This window comes from Artemia sp. Qi Xiang Cuo, chromosome 14 (genome assembly GCF_049724085.1).
Source record: "Artemia sp. Qi Xiang Cuo chromosome 14, ASM4972408v1, whole genome shotgun sequence".
NCBI classification, from domain to species: Eukaryota; Metazoa; Arthropoda; class Branchiopoda; order Anostraca; family Artemiidae; genus Artemia; species Artemia sp. Qi Xiang Cuo.
In genome coordinates, this window is record NC_142807.1 from 48,310,138 (window position 1) to 48,329,956 (window position 19,819).

Genomic DNA, 19,819 nt, shown 5'->3' on the forward strand with positions numbered 1-19,819 from the left:
CATTTAAGAACGAAACCCCCGTGCACCTGGCTTATTGGGAAATGACCTCTCATGCACCACACCCATAACTGACCACTATCCGTTTCCCCACACTTTAAGGCCATTTCTTTTTAACCTGTCACTACATACCAAAAATCACTAGTTTAGTATACAGATCACATCAGCGATATAAAGGTAGGTCAAGTCACAATATCATTCTATCGTTACTTTTCAATTAAGCTATTGAATACCTTCTAGCAATGTCTCTTGTAAGCGTCAAATCTATTAAGTATCTGTGCATATTCTTTGTATTGTTGATGCAAGCATCCCATTCTTTAATTACCCGTGAGGCATTCTTAACCATCGTAATACCTTTACGCAAATAACTTTTCGCAAAAAATTCGCAAATCTCGTAAACTAAAGAAGTAATTACCCTTTTCAAAAACATTAGTCCTTCTATTAATGAACCCATGAAACGAAATCAATCAGATGGCATCACACAATCTCGCTCCTAGTTCCAAAAACGGAATGCATGTAGCGTTCGTAGTAATAGGTTAAAAACCTATTAGCCAAGTTTAAAAAAAAAAAACCTACTAATCAATTTACAGATGAATGACCACGGATTTAACCTAAAAAAAAACTTGTATATCATGAACTAGAAATCTACGTCAGAAAAACTTGTCCTTAAATTGCGTAAATCTCTTGACAAAGGTGTAATGCCCAACCTGTTTGGTACGGGGGCGTCGTAGAATAATATGATATTTCCTATATGTCTGTTAGAATAACATGGTATTTCCTATGTGTCTGTTAGAATAACATGGTATTTGCTATATGTCTGGTAGAATTCAAAAGATGGATACTACTTATGACTTATAAAAAAAAAAAACAAGAGCTCTCAATTTTCGATCAAACGAGCATCCTCCGAAGTTTCCACGACCATGAAGCCGAGGTAGGGATAAGGAAAGGGCAGTCCCTCTCCTATACGGATTAAATTCTTCTCATTTTGGGATTTAATGCTACTCTTTACTTTCATAATATTAGCTTGGACCAGATATATTTCAAGAAATCAGGAGGGATTACTCTCACTCCCCCTTCCTTAGAGCTAATTGAATATTTACCGAAGGCTCAATGAGCCTTCGGTAACATTTCCATGGAAATGTTTGTCCGACACGTAAAAACGTAATAAAAATGCATAAGACATATTTCTGATTCGCTGTCAAGTTTTTTTGTACCCCGCTTCCGAAAAAATACCTCGCCCCCCCCCCCCCAAAAAAAGTCCTGGATACGACCCTCGGGAATACAGGTCAATTTCTACCTCCATCTCCCCTTGTCTCTCCCTTAGAACTAATTCTTTATTTATCTAAATTAAACAAAACTTGCAGTAATCTTCCCCCAGGGAGGATTGCATCAAAGCAAGTGTCCTAGAAGATCAGGAGAAAGCTAATTCAAACAAAAATTAAAAGTTTAAGTTTTTTTAAGTGACCAAACAGAATGAAGGACAACTGGCCCCTTCCCCTGCTCCTCTTTCCCCCAAAGAAATCCGAATGAAACTCTGAGATAGCCATTTTCTTCACCATAATTGAAAGGTCCAATAAACATGCCTCTGGGAATGACAAAACCCCTCACAGCCCTTAGGGAAGCGGGTGTAGGTTTTGCAATTTGTCCATTGGTTACGGATACTATTTGCTATTGGGAAATATACTAACATTTCTTGAGAGTTGATTTTTTTTTTTTATAAGTCGAAAGTGATTGGATACCAACAAGCCCCTGTCCTAAAACTATTTTTGATACGTGTTTTTTTTGTTACCCCTTTTTTAAGGTACCTATGTGCTGCTCAATTTTGCGTGAGGGGGAATTTCCCATGGCGGTAATTTTTTTGTGGGGAGAGGGGGAATTTTCTGCGGTGGCCGGCGTTTACCCCCACCCCCGGAGAGCACCCCCCTAAAATACCCTCCCTCCAGAAAATACCCCGCAGAAAATACTCCTCGGGAAAATACCCCCCCATGGAAAATACCCCCGTGGAAAAATACACTCCCCCCGGCAAAATACCCCACGCTGACAACACCTCACCCCCCCCCCCGTGGAAAATAAGGCTTTAAAAATTTGAGAATTTTATTTGAGTTTTTTTCCGTAGGGGGAAGGAGTTTTGGTACTTGTGTAACATACGCTACTCACTCAAGTTTACGCTGTGTAAAATTTGAGAACAAACCGGTTTCTTCGTTAGTTTCTTCGTTGACGGAAGCTTCTGATGAAAATGATTGACTGTCTAGGGCCTCCTTTATAATTTTCTTCCTCTGCCATTTTGACGCTCTTTTGATAAAAAAAATGATGATATCTGACAAAAAATGGCAGAAAACTTTAATTTGGTCTGGCGTGATCTCTTGCTTAAAAGAGGCACTAAATGTTGCAATTTGTAATAAAATGAGCCCTCTACAAACATTCTACGGCCATTGGTTCGAGAGGATCACCCTTGGGATAGGAAAATAAGAAGAAGATGAATAAGAAAAAGGAGTTACATTAGCGCGAAGTTCTAAGCCACGCCAACGGACTTTTTACAGCAAGCTTTCATTTAATTATTTTATTTTAAAAAAATTTGAAATACAACAAAAGGAATAAAAAATTTACTGTCATTTTCCAAGCAACATTATAGCGTCAAACTGTAATTTCTCCAACCTTGCTTTTATGGAGTGTAAAGCTTATTAGAATGTGTTGTGACATTCTAATATGTTTGACCTTCTTGTGTAGGCTACATGGAACATCTGCGTTCTAGTTAGTGGTGGATCCAGGATTTTTTAGGGGGGGGGGGTGCAAAATATGTTGCTCCGATAACCTTGCGTTAGGAGTTTAAGTTTAATCAATGGAAAATTGCGTTAATTATATAAATTACACTACTTTAGACTATGTTAGGGGGCGCGTGCTCCCCTCCCCCTTGGATCCGCCACTGGTTCTAGTATATGTCTTTTTATCTATATCTAAAGAATATTGTCAAAATTTATAGATAAGCTTAGAGATTTTTCCCTATATTCGTAGGGAAGTATGTCGGGATATATGACGAATCAATTTATTCGATCCAGTATTGCTGATTCTTAAGGTATTAAATTCTTATGATTCTTGTTACAGCATTTATGACGGGGCTTCCGAGACAAGCTACATGATGCATTATCTTGTAAATATTCTAATAATGATTGTTGGCTACCGCAAACTTACCCTTCATGTTTTAGAAGATTTTATACAACTACCCAAGTATGTTTGCAAGGGGATTTCAAAATCTTTACAAGCTAGGGTATAATTTCTCATGTGTTTTCATGCAAAATGTCTGTTTTTATAAAGTTTTCATCAGACTCGCCCCATCCGAAAATGAAACTTTAAAACCTGCCAGAAAATATAATCGGTTTACTTTAAGATATTCTAGAACACTACTAAAATATTGGACCAATCCTTTTTTTTCAGGAAGTAGCAAGAGTTGTATGTTGAGTCTAGTTGTCAATGCATGTAAAAGTTCACAAATTTTTCAAAAAGTGAATTGTCAACGTTGACCTTTTGTTGCTGGCATTCTAGCACTGTTCATTCCCCGAGCTTTGCCATCAGTTTAAATACTTTTATTGCTTTTTTCATTCGGATATTGCCAACATTAGCTTCATGTTTTTTTTTAGTTCTTGAAGAGGAGGACGCATTCTAGATTTACCTGCATAATATTATTCGACCTCCTTTCAATGGTAAGAGTATTTTTTTAACATGAACAAATAAATCTAAATATATTTTTTTTATTTCCATTTTGTGGTTGAATGGAGGCTTTTACCCATGAATGTCATCCTATTTTAGAACGTGGGAGTAATATGTACAAAAACTCAGCATAAAAATGAGACATTTTTGCATATAACAATGCCTCTAGGGTTGACGCAACCCCCCAGCTCCCTGGGGATAGGGTTGTAACTCATGCCCTGGGAGCATATAAGGTTTTATAGAATGGGCGGTCGTATAAACTTCAGATGGGCCTCATTAGTCCCTCCCCACGCTCATCATTTCCCCAAAGACATCCAATCAAAATTTGAAGATAGCAACTTTGTTCATTGTAGTTGAAGGGTCTTGAAATTATGTCTTTGAGGAACCCCCCCCCACCCCCACAGCTCCCAGGGCAAGGGTTGTAAGTTGTGCCCTGGGGATATATAATGTTTTTATAGAAAGGGTGGTCGTATATACTTTGGAGGGGACTCATTGGATTGGTAACCATAATTTATAGTGCCCTCCTTAAGAATCAAAGTGATCAGAGAGAAGCTACCCCCCCCCCCACATGTCGTGTTTTCCCGAAGTATATCCATTAGAAATTTTGCGACAGTCTTTTTATTCAAAATAGTCCAAATATCATATAACAAGGTTTTTGGGGTTGATACCAACCACCAGAGACTAGGGCCAAGGGTCGTAAGTTATGCCGCCGGGGGAATAAAGGTTTTTATGGAAGGGATGGTTGTTTGACTTTAGAAGCGGCTCATTTGATTGAAAATTGGAAGTTCTGGTTCCTTTTTAAGAGTCGAAAGTGATGGAGGGAATTTAGCACCTCCCCCTCCCAGACAACCCTTCTTTTCGCCAAACGCATCTGATTGAAATTATGAGATAGTGATGTTGTTCAAAATACTTCAAAGAAAATATAATAATGCCGCTAGGGTTGATACAACGCCACAGCGCCCTGGGGATAGAGTGTAAGCTATACCATGAGGGCATATAAGGTTTTTATGGAATGGGCGGTCGTATAAACTTCACATGGGGCTCATTTGATTTGAAATTGGAAGCTATAATGTTCTTTTTAAGAGTCAAAGTGATTTGAGAGAAACCAGCCTCCCTCCCTCCATGCTCATCATTTTAGCATCTCCAATCAAAATTTGAATATAGCAATTTTGTTCATCGTGGTTGAAGGTTCCAGAAATTATGAATTTGAAAAAGACAACCCCCCCCTCTACAGCTCTCAGGGAAAGCGTTGCAAGCTATGACCTGGGGGTTTATGAAGCTGTTATCAAAAAAGCAGTCATATATGCTTTGCACCGTACTCATCGGATGGGTAATCAGAACCTCTATTGCCCTTTTTAAGAGTCAAAGTGATCAGGGTGAAGCCACTTCCCCCCCCCTCCATACATACATACACGTCGTGTTTTCCCAAGATGCATCCAATAGAAATTTCTAGACAGTCCTTTTATTTAAAATAGCCCAATTATCATATAACAAGGCTTTTGGGGTTGATACAAAACACCAGAGCCTGAGGGCGAGGGTTGTAAGTTATGCCCCCCAAAGAACATATGCTCCAAAGAACATATAACAATACCTCTAGGGTTGACACAACCCACCAATGCCCTGGTGATTGGGTTTTAAGTCATACCCTGGGGGTATATAAGTTTTTATGGAATGGATGGCCGTATAATATTCAGATGGGGCTCATTTTATTTGAAATTGGAGGTTACAGTGCCCTTTTTAAGAGTCAAAAGTGATTTGAGAGCAACTAGACTCCCTTGCCCACGCCCATCATTCCCCCAAAGACATCCAATAAAAACTTGAAGATAGCAATTTTGTTAATCATAGTTGAAGGGTTCTGGAATTATATCTTTGACGAAGACACTTCTGCCTGCACAGCTCTCAGGGCAAGGGTTATAATTTATGCCCTGGGGGCATATAAGATTTTTATAGAAAGGGTGGTCGTATATACCCCCAGATTCCAAGAGGCAAGGGCTTTAAGTTATGTCCTGGGGACATATAAGGTTTTTATGGAATAGGTCGTCGCATTAAATTCAGATGGGTCTCATTTGATTTGAAATTGGATGTTATATTGCCCTTTTTAAGATTCAAAATGATTTTAGAGAAATTTACCTTCCCCCCTAAGCCTATCATTTCTCAAAACAAATATCCAAACAAAGTTTTGAGACATCACTTTATTTCAGCATTGTTGAAAGGTTCAGTAATTTTGTGTTTGGGGATGTCAACCCCCCCCCCTCCCTGAGGCCTCTCGTCAAGTACTTTATGATGACGCCAGTTGCATCATGCTACTTAAAGGATCGATATAGTTCAAAATAATCAAATAGTTCGTGGTAACGAACTGTATAATAAGAGCGACCCGTCTCAATAGTAACCGAAACTCTAAAAAAATGGAATTTTGATACCGATAGATACATCAAAAGAATTGGATTTTTACATCACGTGAATACCATGTTAACTTGTGAGCCATTTTATGACCAAACACCGTATTGATTATAACTAGACTGTTATACCTACAAAATTGCAAAAGTCTGTATCCATAACTGTTTTCTTTCCTACACCAAATTTACCTAGGCTAGGATACCATCTATCCCTATTTCTACCGACCTGGGCGTTAAAATCTTCCAGTAATAACATCATATTTCTACCTGTGACCCTGTCTATTAGTAACTACAAGTAAAATTCATCTGAGTCACTAGTATCTCCGTCAGTCGGTTCTACACCGGCTTATACAACTATAACTGATACCCTGAACTTTTTAGTCATAAAATGAGCTATTAGTATTCTATTATTAATACCTTCCCAGTCTAAACAAGACTTGGCAGCTTCTTTATTCATCATGAGCCCTACTCCCTGTCTATGTACCCCATCCTTCCTGCCTGAGTAAACAAATTCTATATCACCAAATTTCATTCTCCCTACCCCTGGGATATGAGTTAACCCTTTTGGAAAGGAGTAAATCTGTAAAATAATTATTTTCAGAATATAATACTTTAGTAACAAAACTATGGAAATTACTAAAAAGAATTATGGAAAGCAGATCGTCAAGAACGCATTATATTAATAACCCCTCAGCTTTATCGGCTAAGTATACAATAGAGGTACTGTTTTAAATGGCAACGCGTTTTATACTCCTTCCTATAAAGTAGGTCAATGTTCACGTACGAAAAATGGTGATAAATTCCGGAAGAAATAAGGAAACTTTTAAAATGACAATATTCTAGATAGCCATATTTGATATTGTTAAGTAAAAAAGTGTCAAAATTGAAGGTTTAACTCGTTCGCTCTTCCAACTCTCAAAAGATGGGGTCTGAACACATTTTGATAACTTTTTCTTACATTTATATCTCTTAATGGAGTCACTATTCCCACATACATAGCTTAGTAGGGTTCTAAACCCTATGCTTTCTAAAAGCCAAAATATAATTTATACTTTAATGAAAATAATTCTTTTAAATGTTTTCACTTTTATAATTTTAAGAAATCAAATATTAATTGAGATTTTAAGGAATAAATATCAGCATATGTATACTAAACAGACAATGCACATTTTTTTCAGTAAATTCATTTGAATTTTTTTCAGTAAATTACAAATTTTATTCTTGCTTGTAGAAAGCAAAGGGTTTAGAACCCTACTCGGATTACTTTCTTCCCGTTTTGAGTTTGACTTATTTTAATTTCTGTTTGTTTTGGGTTTCATTTATTTATTGATTAAATAAAAAAAACAAGTTTTTTAAACTGAAAGTAAGGAGCGACATTAAAACTTAAAACGAACAGAAATTATAGAAATAAAGGGGCTGTTCCCTCCTCAACGCCTCGCTCTTTACGCTAAAGTTTTTTATTGTTTTAAAAAATAAAGTTGTGAGACAGAGTCAAACTTTAGCGTAAAGAGCGAGGCGTTGAGGAGGGGCAGGCTCTTTCATATACAGAATTATTTCTGTTCGTTTTAAGTTTTAATATCGCTCCTTACTTTCAGTTGAAAAAACTTGTTTTTTTTTATTTAATTTCTGATCGTTTTTTAGTTAATGCAGCTTTTATTTTGGCTCGCCGTCATTGAATAAGTAAACACAATTTGCATAAAATTTTACTTTTCTTTTGCTAAATGGCTGTCTCTAAATTTGGTTCTGACGTAATTTACAAATTAACTTAAGTAACGAACTTCTATATTCGTATATTTTTCTTCTGGCAAAAAATAAAAAGTTGCAGATTTTTGCAGATATGAGCATGAAACCTATGTTATAGGGTTTTCTGATACGCTGAATCTGACGGTGTGATTTTTATTAAAATTCTTTCACTTTTAGGGGATGTTTCCCCCCTCTTTAAAAAATCAGGTAAATTTTCTCAGGCTCGTAGCCTTTGATGAGTAATACTAAGCTTAATAAAATTCATATATTTAGAATCAGCATTATAAGCCCATTCTTTTGATACATTTATTGACATCAAAGTTCCGTTTTTAAAAGTTTCGATTACTATTGGGCCGTATCGCTTGTTTTTTTTTTTTTTTTTTTTTTATTACGTATATGTTATTACGTATATAATGGGGTTCTCCCCTTAGTCAATACCACGCTCTTTACGTTAAAAGTTAAAAAAAAATTTAATTCACAAACCCCTGAATCACAAAGGCCGTTTAATTAGAATAGATAGCTCTTTTGAAAGCACTAAAAAAAAACTGTAGCGTAAAGAGCGAGATATTGACTTGGGGGAGAACCCCCTCATATACGCAATAATTTCTGTTCGTTTTAAGTTCTAATGTTGCTTCTTACTTTCACTTGAAAAAACTAGTTTTTTTTTATTTAATTTATGATCGTTTTTTAAATAATGCCTGGGAATCCGACGCCCCCTTCATAGACCTTTCCCATCTCAAAAAGAAACCACCTCCACAGCAAGATTCTCCCGAGTAGTCCCCTCCTCCAGAAAAAAAATCCTTCCTGAAAATGTATGTATACTTTCCAATAACCAATACAATATGTAAGCAATGGGCAAAGTTCATAACTTGCAGCCCTATCCCTGGGAACTGTGGGAGATTAAGTCATCGTAAAAGACATATTTATTTTATTTTTGACTATGCTGAACAAAATGGAAACCTCAAAATTTTAATTGGGTGATTTTGAGAAAAAATTAGTCTGGGAGGGAGCCTAGCTGCCCTCCATTTTTTTGGTCACTTAAAAAGGACACTAGAGCTTTTAATTTCCGTTCCAATGAGCCCTCCTACGATATTCTAGGACCACTGGGTCAATATGATTACCCCTGGGGAAAAAAAAAGAAACAAACAAATAAACACGCACCCGTGATCTTTCTTCTGGCAAAAAATGAAATTTCCAAATTTTTTTAGATAGGAGCTTGAAACCTCTACAGTAGGGTTCTCTGATACGCTGAATATGATGGTGTGAATTTCATTAAGATTGTATAAATTTTAGGGGGTCTTTCTCACTTTTTGTGAAAATCAGCCAAATTTTCTCAGGAGCGTAACTTTTGATGGGTAAGATTAAACTTGATGAAACTTATATATTTGAAATCAGAATTAAAATCTGATTCGGTTGATGTATCTATTGGTACCAAAATTCCGTTTTTTAGAGTTTCGGTTACCATTGAGCCGGGTCGCTCCTTACTTACTGTTCGTTACCACGAACTGTTTGATACTGATTTGTGGTCGTTGTATGCTTGGTAGATTATATGATTCTATATTTGTTCATTTTGGGTTTAATGGAGTTCTTTAATTTTTTTGGAAAAACTTATTTTGTGCAAAAAGTTTTTTCAATTAATCAATTGACCAAAAAAGCAATATTTGCAAGTTGCTACTGCTAAAACTACTGTTGTTTCTACTGCTACCACAAGTACTATTACTACTACCACTAGAACTACTTCTTTTGTAGCGAGTACTACTAAGGCTGAGATTATTGAAAAAAAAATATCTGAGTGAACGTTGAGAGTAAAGTTGAACTAATTCAAAACATACAACGTATATATAGATTGCTGATACGGGCGTATTAGCAATATTTTTGAAAAGGCCTATCATATCAAGAGAAAACTTTAGGGGTATCATGAGTGGGATGTTCAGTTGACCAAAAGGCAAATTGTACCTGCTACTGCTATTAATACTGCTGCTACTACTGTTACTACTACTAATAATACACTATTAGTGCTACTACTGTTCCTACTAATACCACTACTACTATGATGCTAGTACAATTAAAGCTACACGTATGAAGGTGAAAATTTGACAGAATATTGAGGGTGAATTTGAACTAAATCAAAACACACTACGCGCATGTAGATTGTTTAAAGGACGTATCTCAAGAATGGATTTGGGTATTAAGTTGAAACTTTTGGAGAAGACTTAAAGGGGATGATCAATTGACAAAAAGGTAATATATGCATGTCACTACTAACACTAACACCAGTGCTACTTTTAGCAATACTACTACTGCTACTAAACTACTCCAACTACTATTACAATTGCAGCAACTTGTAAGGCTTAGAGTATGAAGGTGAAAAGGGCGTCAAAAGGGTGTCAAAAGCGCACATCAGTAATATTTTTAGAACGGCTTAACTTGTCAATGTGAAACTTCCAGGACATCATGAAAGAGATGTTCAAATGACCAAAGGGCAATATGCACGTGCCACCACCGCTGTTAATACTGCTGCTACTACTACTACTAATATGACACTAACACTGTAACAACCTTTACTACCACCAAAACTGTCAGAAACTACTGTTATAATAGTATTATTAAGGCCAAGTCTATGAAGGTAAAATTTGAGAGAATATCGATGGCAAATTTGAACAAACAAAAGACACTATGTGAATTTAGATTGTCAAAATAACGCATCTACAGAACTGGTTTGTGCATTAATTTGGAACTCTCAGAGAATGCTTAAATGGGAAGATTAATAGACAAAAAGGCTGTATGTGCACACTACTGCTAATACTACTACAACTACAATGTTTACCAGTTTTTCTACTACTATTACTATTTCACAAACTGCTAGATCTGTCCTAGCTGCTTGTAAGGTTAAGACCATTAAGATGGAAATTTCAATAAATGTATGAATATACAAGTGATCAAAAGGGCACATCGAGCAATGTCATAGCAATGGCAAATTGTTTTAAGTTGAGTAGTAATATAGCTGTTGTGACCACTATTACAATTATGCCTAAGGGTATGAAGGTGAAATTTTCTGAGAATATTTTTGAAAATTTTTGCTGTACGGATGACAACCTGCCATCCGTTTGCAAGTTGTCAAAAGGGCATATCAGCAAAATCTTAGAAACAGTTTTGTGTGTGAAATTAAAACTTACAACACTTGTTGTAGGGGAAGTTGAACTAACCGAAAGACATCATTTGCATCTTAATGCTACTGCTTCTACAACTACGATTACTGCTACTATTATTATTACGGCTACTGCTACAACTTCTTCTAAAGCTAAGTCTACTACTATTAACTCATGGTGCTAGTGCTATTACTAGCACCAGTATTAGCACTACTGTTGCTACTACTACTGCTAATAAACCTAAGGGTATTAAGGCGAAGGTTGTGGGAATTATTGTAATTGTATTGGAAAAAACAAAACACACTATGCCCACATAGATTGTCAAGAGGACGCATCAGCAATGCTGATCGGTTGATGGCATAAAGTTAAAATTTTCATCTTGTGTTGAAGGGAATGTTGAAAAAAAGGTGCTATGTGCATACTGCTTCTAACGCTACTACTGCAACTAAAACTATTGCTACTACTCAAGCTAAGGGTATTAAGGCGAACCTTTCAAGGAATATTTAAGGGGATGCTGAACTAAATCAAATCGAACTATGATCATGTCAATAGGGTGACAAAGCAATATCACAATAACGACTTACATTATTAAGTTAGACTTTTCAGTCAGATTTTGAACTAACCAGAAGACACTATGTGTATACTTTTGATGCTGCTTCTACGGTTACTGTAACTAATGACACTAAGGGCATTAAGTTAAAACGTTTAAGAGGAGTTTTAATTAAACACGTATGCAATTATTAAAAAGCCATATAAGCAATATCATAGGTAGCACTGCTGTATAATAGCTAGTAATATCATTGATATTTTAAAGGAGCTAATTTGATTGGAAATTCAAAGTTCTAGTACACCTTTTAAGAGTCAAAAGTGACTGGAGGGCAATCAGCCCTACTCTTTAGCTCATAATTTTCAAACACTTCCAATCAGAATTTTAAGATAGCCATTATGTTCAGTATAGCTGAACGGTCTTGTAACTGTGTCTCTAGGGCTATTGCGCAGGTCAACTCCCCACAGTTGTGCAATTTCCCCGTTATGTTTAAAAACTAAATGTTGCCTTAAGATTAAATCGAAATGCACTGTATGCATGCTGGTTGCCAATAAGACACCTCAGCAATATCCCAAAGACGACTGAGGGTATTATGTTCAAACTTTCGGGGCTACTTCTATTACTACTTCTGCTCTTAAAATTTAACTAAATCAAAAGAGTGTAAGTGTATCGAAGCTGTCAAGGAGCATTAGATCGAACTTTTTGCGAATGGTTTTAAGTTTTATTTTTCATGTCAACTAGAGGAGGTGTAAAACTAAATTTAACACTACTATTTGTGTCCAGACCTTTAACAGGGTACATGTTGTTAAGAAATGTTGAAAAATTTTCTCCAGCATACAAATAGCAGGCCAGATTATAAATTCTTAGAGAAAAAACGAAAAGATTTAAATTATTATTTTATTTTTCCCTGAAAAGAATATGTCAGCATAAAACACACAGAAATTAATTAAAAATCTGTTTCCACAAAAGTTTTTCAAAGAAAAGTAAAGAACTCATTTAAACCAAAAATGAGCAAAAATTGAATCAAATAATCTACCAAGCGTAAAACTACCACAAATCAGAATCAATAAATAAATTAAACCCAAAACGAACAGAAATTACTATAAATAACCGAGTCAAACTCAAAACGATCAGAAATTAACACGAGTAGGGCTCAAAACCTTTATGCCTTCCCAAGGCCAGAACATACATTTTTTTCTTTTTAATTTATTTGTGCTCTTGTTTTTGGTTTTGTTATGTTTATGTTCTGTTTTTTTTTTCCTATGGCCCGATGTTTTTTTTGGAAATACATACAAACATACATAATTTGCACTTTACTGAAACAAAAAATTGATGTTTTCACTTTTAAGACTGTAATAAATCAAATATTATCTACATTTAAAGGAATAAATATCAGCATGTGTATATAAAACTGACAATGCACATTCATTTGTATTTTTTTTCAGTAAAGTACAAATTATGTTCTGGCCTTGGGAAGGCATAGAGATTTTAGTATAAAAATATAGTATAAAAAGTGGAGCAAATTCCATGTAAGTTATGTTAGGTTTTTTGAAAGTTGTCTGGGAACTAATCTGGTCCGTAGATCCAATCTTGAAAGTGTATAAAAGAAGAAAAAACTTACGCAAGTAAAAATTTTTAATTTAAAGCATAATTAACGGAAAAAAAAAATTTCGCTTCGCTGATTGTACAAGATATATCTACGAAACTATCTTAAATATTCTGATTTGAGAGGTTTTCCAATATGTGTAGAATTCTAAAAACTCGATCCGACACCATTCATTAGGGGTGTCGGGTAATTTCGAGGGGTTTCAGACAATTCGAAATTCCTGAAAAATTTTCCTTTGAAATAAACTTCCACTATTAAGATTGATCGAAAAAAGAGCTAACATTCCTGAATCACTTTGAAATGAAATTTTTTTTGTCACCAGCCAGTGTTTTTAAACGCGGTTTTAACTTTCCGTTACCATGGGTTGTGTTTCGCTCTTTATCGCTGCAACCAAGTTCCACCTATCTTTTCAACTTCTCAAGAACTTGATGATTTGATCCAAAGTTCGCTATTTGACCAAATGACTGATTTTAGTCACCCTGCTACGATGTATGTCTTCAGAAGTATTTATTTTCGAGAAATCGTCAAGAGAACATGTCTCATGCAGCGGCGTAATTCCGTTAAAATTCTAGGGGAAGGAGAAAATTCGAAACCCATTTTCCCAAGTCAAACAGTGGCGTAATTCCTTCAAAATCCTGGAGGGGGGTGGGCAAACTAGGAGCAAATTTTCCAAAATCAAGAGAAAATGACAGTGAAAACTGAAAAATGAGCCACATAGTACCATGAAGTTGGAGCCAATTTTGCCAAATCAAGTGAAGATGACAGTGAAAACTGAAAAATGAGTCATGTAATACCATAAAGGTAAAGATATACTAAAGAAAATTGACCCGTTTCTGTCAATGCTTGAATTATGCAGGCTTATCTTAGTTTTCACAAATTTTTGAAGAAACTAAATTTTACCTAAGGGGAATGGAGTCAGGGGGAGGTAAACAGAGGCTAGAGAGGGGTGGCTCCCCACTGCCCCATAGATAAATTATACCCGCTGAATTCAAGTAAAAATGTCAGTGAAAAATGAAAAATGAGCCATATAGTATCATAAAGGCAAAGGCAAAAACTGGTCTGTTTCTGTGAATGCCTGAATTATGTAGGCCTATTTTAGTTTTGACAAGATTTTTGAAGACGCTAAATTTCAGCATGGGCAAGGCAAACTGGGGTCGGGGGCAGTTGCCCCCCTAGCCCAGAGCAAATTACGCCCTTGTCCATGTAGACTCTTTTATATAGGCCTATTAATAAATATTAATAATTAGACTTCTGCTTTCACTCGGTTGTTTTGTATTACAAAATGAACCCTTCTTTTTAAGACAACTAAGGGATAAAGGATTTTGATATGTATGATATGATGATATGTATGATGTATGATATGATGATATGTTTGATATGTATGTCCACCAACTTTATTCTAAGCTTTCAATTAATTATATATTACGTAAACGTGGAAGTTTTAATTGTTTATAGGAAATGCGAAGTAAGTTATTGGCATATGTTAAAGCATAAATAAAACCTCAATTTAGCAAAATTTGGGCCGGAATCTATATGTCTCTTTCGCTAAATTAATAAAAAAAAAACTTTCCGAAAAATAAGTTTTTCAAAGAAAAATAAAGGTCATTTTAAACTTAAGCTCAGGAGATACAAATACCTGTTAAAATTCAAACTCAAAACGACCAGAAATTACTATTAAAGAATAAATGAAACACAAAACAAACAGAAATCAAATAAACAGTCTTAGCAAATAACATACGAAAAGTAATAACATAAATGAATAAAAGATCCTAGAGCGAGTAATGCTTAAATTGAACATGAAAATCAAGCTTAAAACGAAAAAAAATATTTTTTTATTGAAGTATAAATGAAACTTAAAACGAACAGAAATTAAATAAAGAATCAATGCAAACAAACATACAATAGACATTAATGTAAATGAATAAGTAAATCTTAAAACGAGTGAAACTTAAATTGAATATGCAAATCAAGCTTGAATCGAATAAAAATAACTACAAACAAGAGTTTGAAAAATATATGAGTCTTGAACAGTCTTTGAAAGTATAAACGAAATCAAATTGAATATTAGATATATAATGATATTAATTGTTGAAAGATCCATCAGTTCAAGATTTTGTTTTCACTGTAATTTTATTTTCATTTTCAATGCTGTAAAAACTGGAAAAGAATAAATTTGTAATATACTAGTAATTCGTTTTCAGTGAAGCGCCAATGACGCAGAAGGCTTTAGGTTTTTACAGTTAAAGAAGGGGGCTATATGACGTTCGACAAAAAAAAAAAACAAAAAAAAACGGAGAGCACAAGGAAAATATTAAAATAACTAAAAACCGAACGAGGGGGATTTCTTGCCTAATCGCTATCTCTCTTGTTTGGCTTATTTTTGCTCAACCACTTCTCGGATTTTAATTTAGTTTACTTCAAAAGGTTAGTTTTTTCTTTTATACATGCCTCTTACCCTTCCTACTTTACGCCATGGCAGAGATCTTTACCGAAATATCTGCTTTGTCTTTTTTTTGTCCACTGGATGAAAGTCAGCCTTATTTCTTTTCTTTATTTTTTGTCTATTTTTTTCATTTTTATTTATTTTTTACAATGTCAAAATGAGAAAATCATCTTGAAATTGTAGGTGTAAAATATTGAAATTTTACCCCCTCACATCAGGAAAGATCTTGGCCGTCCATCTGCCCATGGTTGTCAACCGCCCGCCCTGGCTGCATCCAATGGTGGTTTTAAGCATGGGCAGGAGGCAGATACCTCTCCCCTCCAGTTTTTCTGACGTCTGACACTAGGTTCCTTTCATTTTACGTTTTTACACTCCAATTAAGGTACTTAATTGACTAAAAAATTGTCATAATTGTAATTTTGTTTAGCGTGCCCCTCCCCCCCCCCCGAGTTTATGAGGCCTAAAATCGTTATTGGATGCATCCATAGTAGGATATAAGCCAATAGGCAAATAGCGTACACTAGAAAAAAAAAATCAGAAATAATTAGTTACTGAGAATTTTGAAACTATATGCTTATTATCATTTTGAAAATGGGAAGAAAGCAAAGCAGTCTTTGATCCATGAAAGCAATTGAGTCTCTTAAATATAATGTAGAAAATCCAAGAGCTCCAAAGAAAATTAGGGGCCATTCAAAAGTTTGCCCTTTTTATGTATAGCGTAGTGCTTCCTTGAATGACGTACATCTGTAATCAAACTTACGAGCCAATTTCCTCTTTAATTTATTGTTCTAAATTTTAAAGAGACGTTCTTGAATCCCCCTTGCTCAAAATTAAAGAGTTTGCGTCTGCGCAAGATTACGGGACTTGTCTCTCCTCGCAACTACTGGAAAACTGGAAAAAAAAAATCCAGTCAGAGTTTGATCAGCTAGGGGTGGTTTCCTACTTCCGAAGGATTGGTTTTTAATTTCACTTCATTATAAGCATAGCCAAAAGGTAAATTATTGATTTCGAACACGCATCAATTGGTTAACAATTCCGTCCGATTTTGGACAGGTGTTTATGCAAGCAGAATAAAGGCGTGCCTTGTATGCACTAGTATTGTCTATTTAGTATTGTTGTTTATTTCCTTGTGCTCACAGAAGGATTATCTTGGCGCTTGAAGGTAAACTATGTTCTTCTGATTTTCAGTAACGAGAAAACAAATGTTTAAGGCAATATTATTATTTTATTTAACTGGTAAGGTCAAATTAGACAGTCCATCGAGGAGACGGAAGAACGGGATCCCTCTCTCGTTTTTGATTGTTAAGAAAGGCTAGACTAAGAAACCTATTTCACTAGCTAAGGAAGTTGTTGGGCTTTATGAGGTAAATTTTTCGGTTAACTCACTAATGAGATAACTAAGAAATACACATACTATTAGAATCAGAATTTCATCCTGAATTCGCGTGGGAAATGAACTTTACCCCAGCCCCCCAAATGTACAATTATGCACCCTGAATTGTAAATATGCGACGAATTTTCTAATATTTTCATAAACTACTAAATAAATATGAAGAAAAGTGACTTACGGAGAATTCAGTGCATATATACGACTAAAGCGGGGCTCCCACGGCGTCCATAAAGTTACAAAACCGTGTTCCTCTTATAACTTTATTGACTTTATGGTTGTCGGAAAGAAGTTAAACTTTATTTAACCTTTTCAACAAGGTCCGGAAAGTTTAGCCAATAGGAGAAGACTTGTGAAAATTTCAATTCAGCTAAAAGAGACTAATTAGATAGCCAGTCTTGAACTTTTTTCTCTAATCTGTGGAACATTGATATGTGGAACATTGAAGCAGAAGACTTGCTTATTTCACTAATGAGAAATAAACCTTTACTGAACAGTTCCTCACAAGGGGAACATAAGGACAGAATTTGTGTTGAAAAAGCATTCAAGGAAATAAGTGAAGAAATGTGTCAAGAATTGGGTCCTCATTTTTATCTGTGAGCCTTCTTTAGTAAATTCTAAAATAAAAACAACGTCTAACTTAAGACTAACTTATTAAATTGAAAAAGTTACAAAAAATAAAGTCAGATATATTCAAGAATGAACGTGTGAATAATTCAAATTAATTGCTTCAAAAAATTTCCATAAAGTCAAGAAGGTAAAATTCATGTGTGAGCGCGACGAACTTCACGGTATGTAACTTTGCGGAATACTTTATTAACATTATTGACGCCGTGGGAGCCCCGCTTAAGGGTGTATAATTGCGCATTAGGGATGGTGGGTAAAGCTCCCTTCCAGCACAAATGAATGTTATATTTGGGTTCAAGATGAAATTTTAATTCTAAAGGAATATCTATTTCTTAGCTATCTCATTAGTGAGTCAATTGGAAAATTTACTGAAATTTCAGGAATAGTTTTGCAGCCTGATGTAGGACCTAAGAAGATATTTTCAAGTACTTGGATAGATTTAATGGTTAGTCCCTTCATAATGAAACACTATAAAATCTGAAAACTAATTTTTTAAAATATGATTTATTGCTTATATCATTCCTAAAAGAGCACTACTTTACTTTACCCCCTCCTCCCTGCCCTGAGGGTCAAGTGTGCAATGAATTATGAATTGTATATGCGTAATGAATTTTTTATACGTGACTCTTTTCTTCGACTTAATTAAGCGGCAAACAAGCAACGGGAAAATTCGGGGAGAATATATTATTTTTTGCTAAATATTCGACCATTAGTGGGTTGAGTGTAAAGTAAAGTGATGCGCTTTTAGGAATCTTATAAGTAAGTATTTCGGAATTTTTGAAGTAGTTTTCAGAATTTTATATCTGGATCAGCTTCTCTCTGGAGGAGCTGATCACTTAAATAGGACCCGAGTCCTTGCTTCAGGCCTCCTCAAGTGGCTCTGTCCGAATTCAAAACACATTCCTTGCGAAAGAGGGCTCTGGATAACTTCAGCTTGAGGTTTACCTATTTTATTGCGTTGAAATCTGCTACATTTTGAACAAGAATATACATTAAAATAAATATCTTGATTCATGATGCCAGTGATTTAGTAGGTGCTGTGAATCACTACGGCAGAGCCCATCACAATTTTGTGTTTTATCAATCAAAACCTGTTTTCTACAGATAATGTGTTTAGATTTGGGACCGCTGAGCCGAACTGATTAATCAGTTTAGTCAAAGTTTACATGTTGTCTATTTTTTAGTGTATTGAATGCTCTAGGAAGACCCTGCTCAAGTATTTGTATGCCACACACCTAGTTTGACCTTGTGTGTCTACTTTCTCTTTGGATTACCTAGGCAGTTCATAATATGTTAGTCGCATGCCAAAGCTGTGGCATATTTTACTTTTTTGTAGCTTCGTCTGTGTGAATTATTTCTAAGCCTAAAAGATCATCCCAATGTCCAAAGTGACCGAGAGATAATTTTATCTTTTTCCAGAAGCAGTCGCTTAAATTGATTCTTAAATCTAATGGTACTTATCTGTTAGCCAGTAGACACTCGAAAATTTGGATCTACAGTTACGGGGTTAAAACAACTGAGACGCTTGGGAGATAGATAGGATATATATATAATTTGGGCTGTATATTTGCACATCAGGGGAGGGGGTTAAGTATAGCGGGGCTGCATGCAAAATGCAACCTAACCAAAATACCAACCAAATATTTAGAAAATATAGCTAAAATGTAGTTTTCCACTGACCCGAAGCTGATTGTCTCCGTATACAAACAGCAATAAACCGGTTATTGTCTGATTTTATAGATCGAAATTCTGGAGTGTGTGCAGGCTAACAGATAAGTACTAATCTAATTATAGGCTATGTATACTTCCTTGGATCAAAATGAGGATTCTATAAAATAAAAATAAAATAAAAACAATAAAATAAAAACAGCACTGTATGCCTTCTTGCAAGCACCTACTTGGGGAGAGGTGATTTGGGTTTCAACTCTCCAGAGATATTAAGGCTTCCTCCTAAATATTTACCGTTTTATCACTAGTTTTTTGTTTGTTTATAACTCCCTCCTCATCAAAAAAAGAACTTCTTGCAAACGATTGTAAGACTAAATAAATAAATAAATATTAAGACTCCAGCTAACGTGTTAATTTAATTTTGGCAAAAGTTATTATGAAATAATAATTTAATGAAAATTGTAAACATTTTGTCTAAATTAGAAAGTACTATATGACGCATACTACTGAGAATATGCCGACGTGTCTTCCCTCAACCCCCTACCTGTCTG

General features: G+C 35.3%; 1 protein-coding gene across 2 annotated transcripts in view; it reads left to right on the forward strand.

Annotated features, from left to right (window-relative positions):
* The first annotated feature begins 16,501 nt into the window (after window positions 1-16,501).
* Window positions 16,502-19,819, forward strand: part of Pka-R2 (cAMP-dependent protein kinase type II regulatory subunit) — a 143,496-nt gene continuing 140,178 nt past the window's right edge. Inside the window, exon 1 of one of the 2 annotated variants that reach the window (XM_089100777.1) lies at window positions 16,502-16,579. The gene's annotated coding sequence lies outside the window, so the exon portion shown is untranslated. Of the gene's footprint in view, window positions 16,580-16,641; window positions 16,749-19,819 lie in introns of those variants that run through there. The other variant, XM_089100778.1, reaches the window with a different exon arrangement.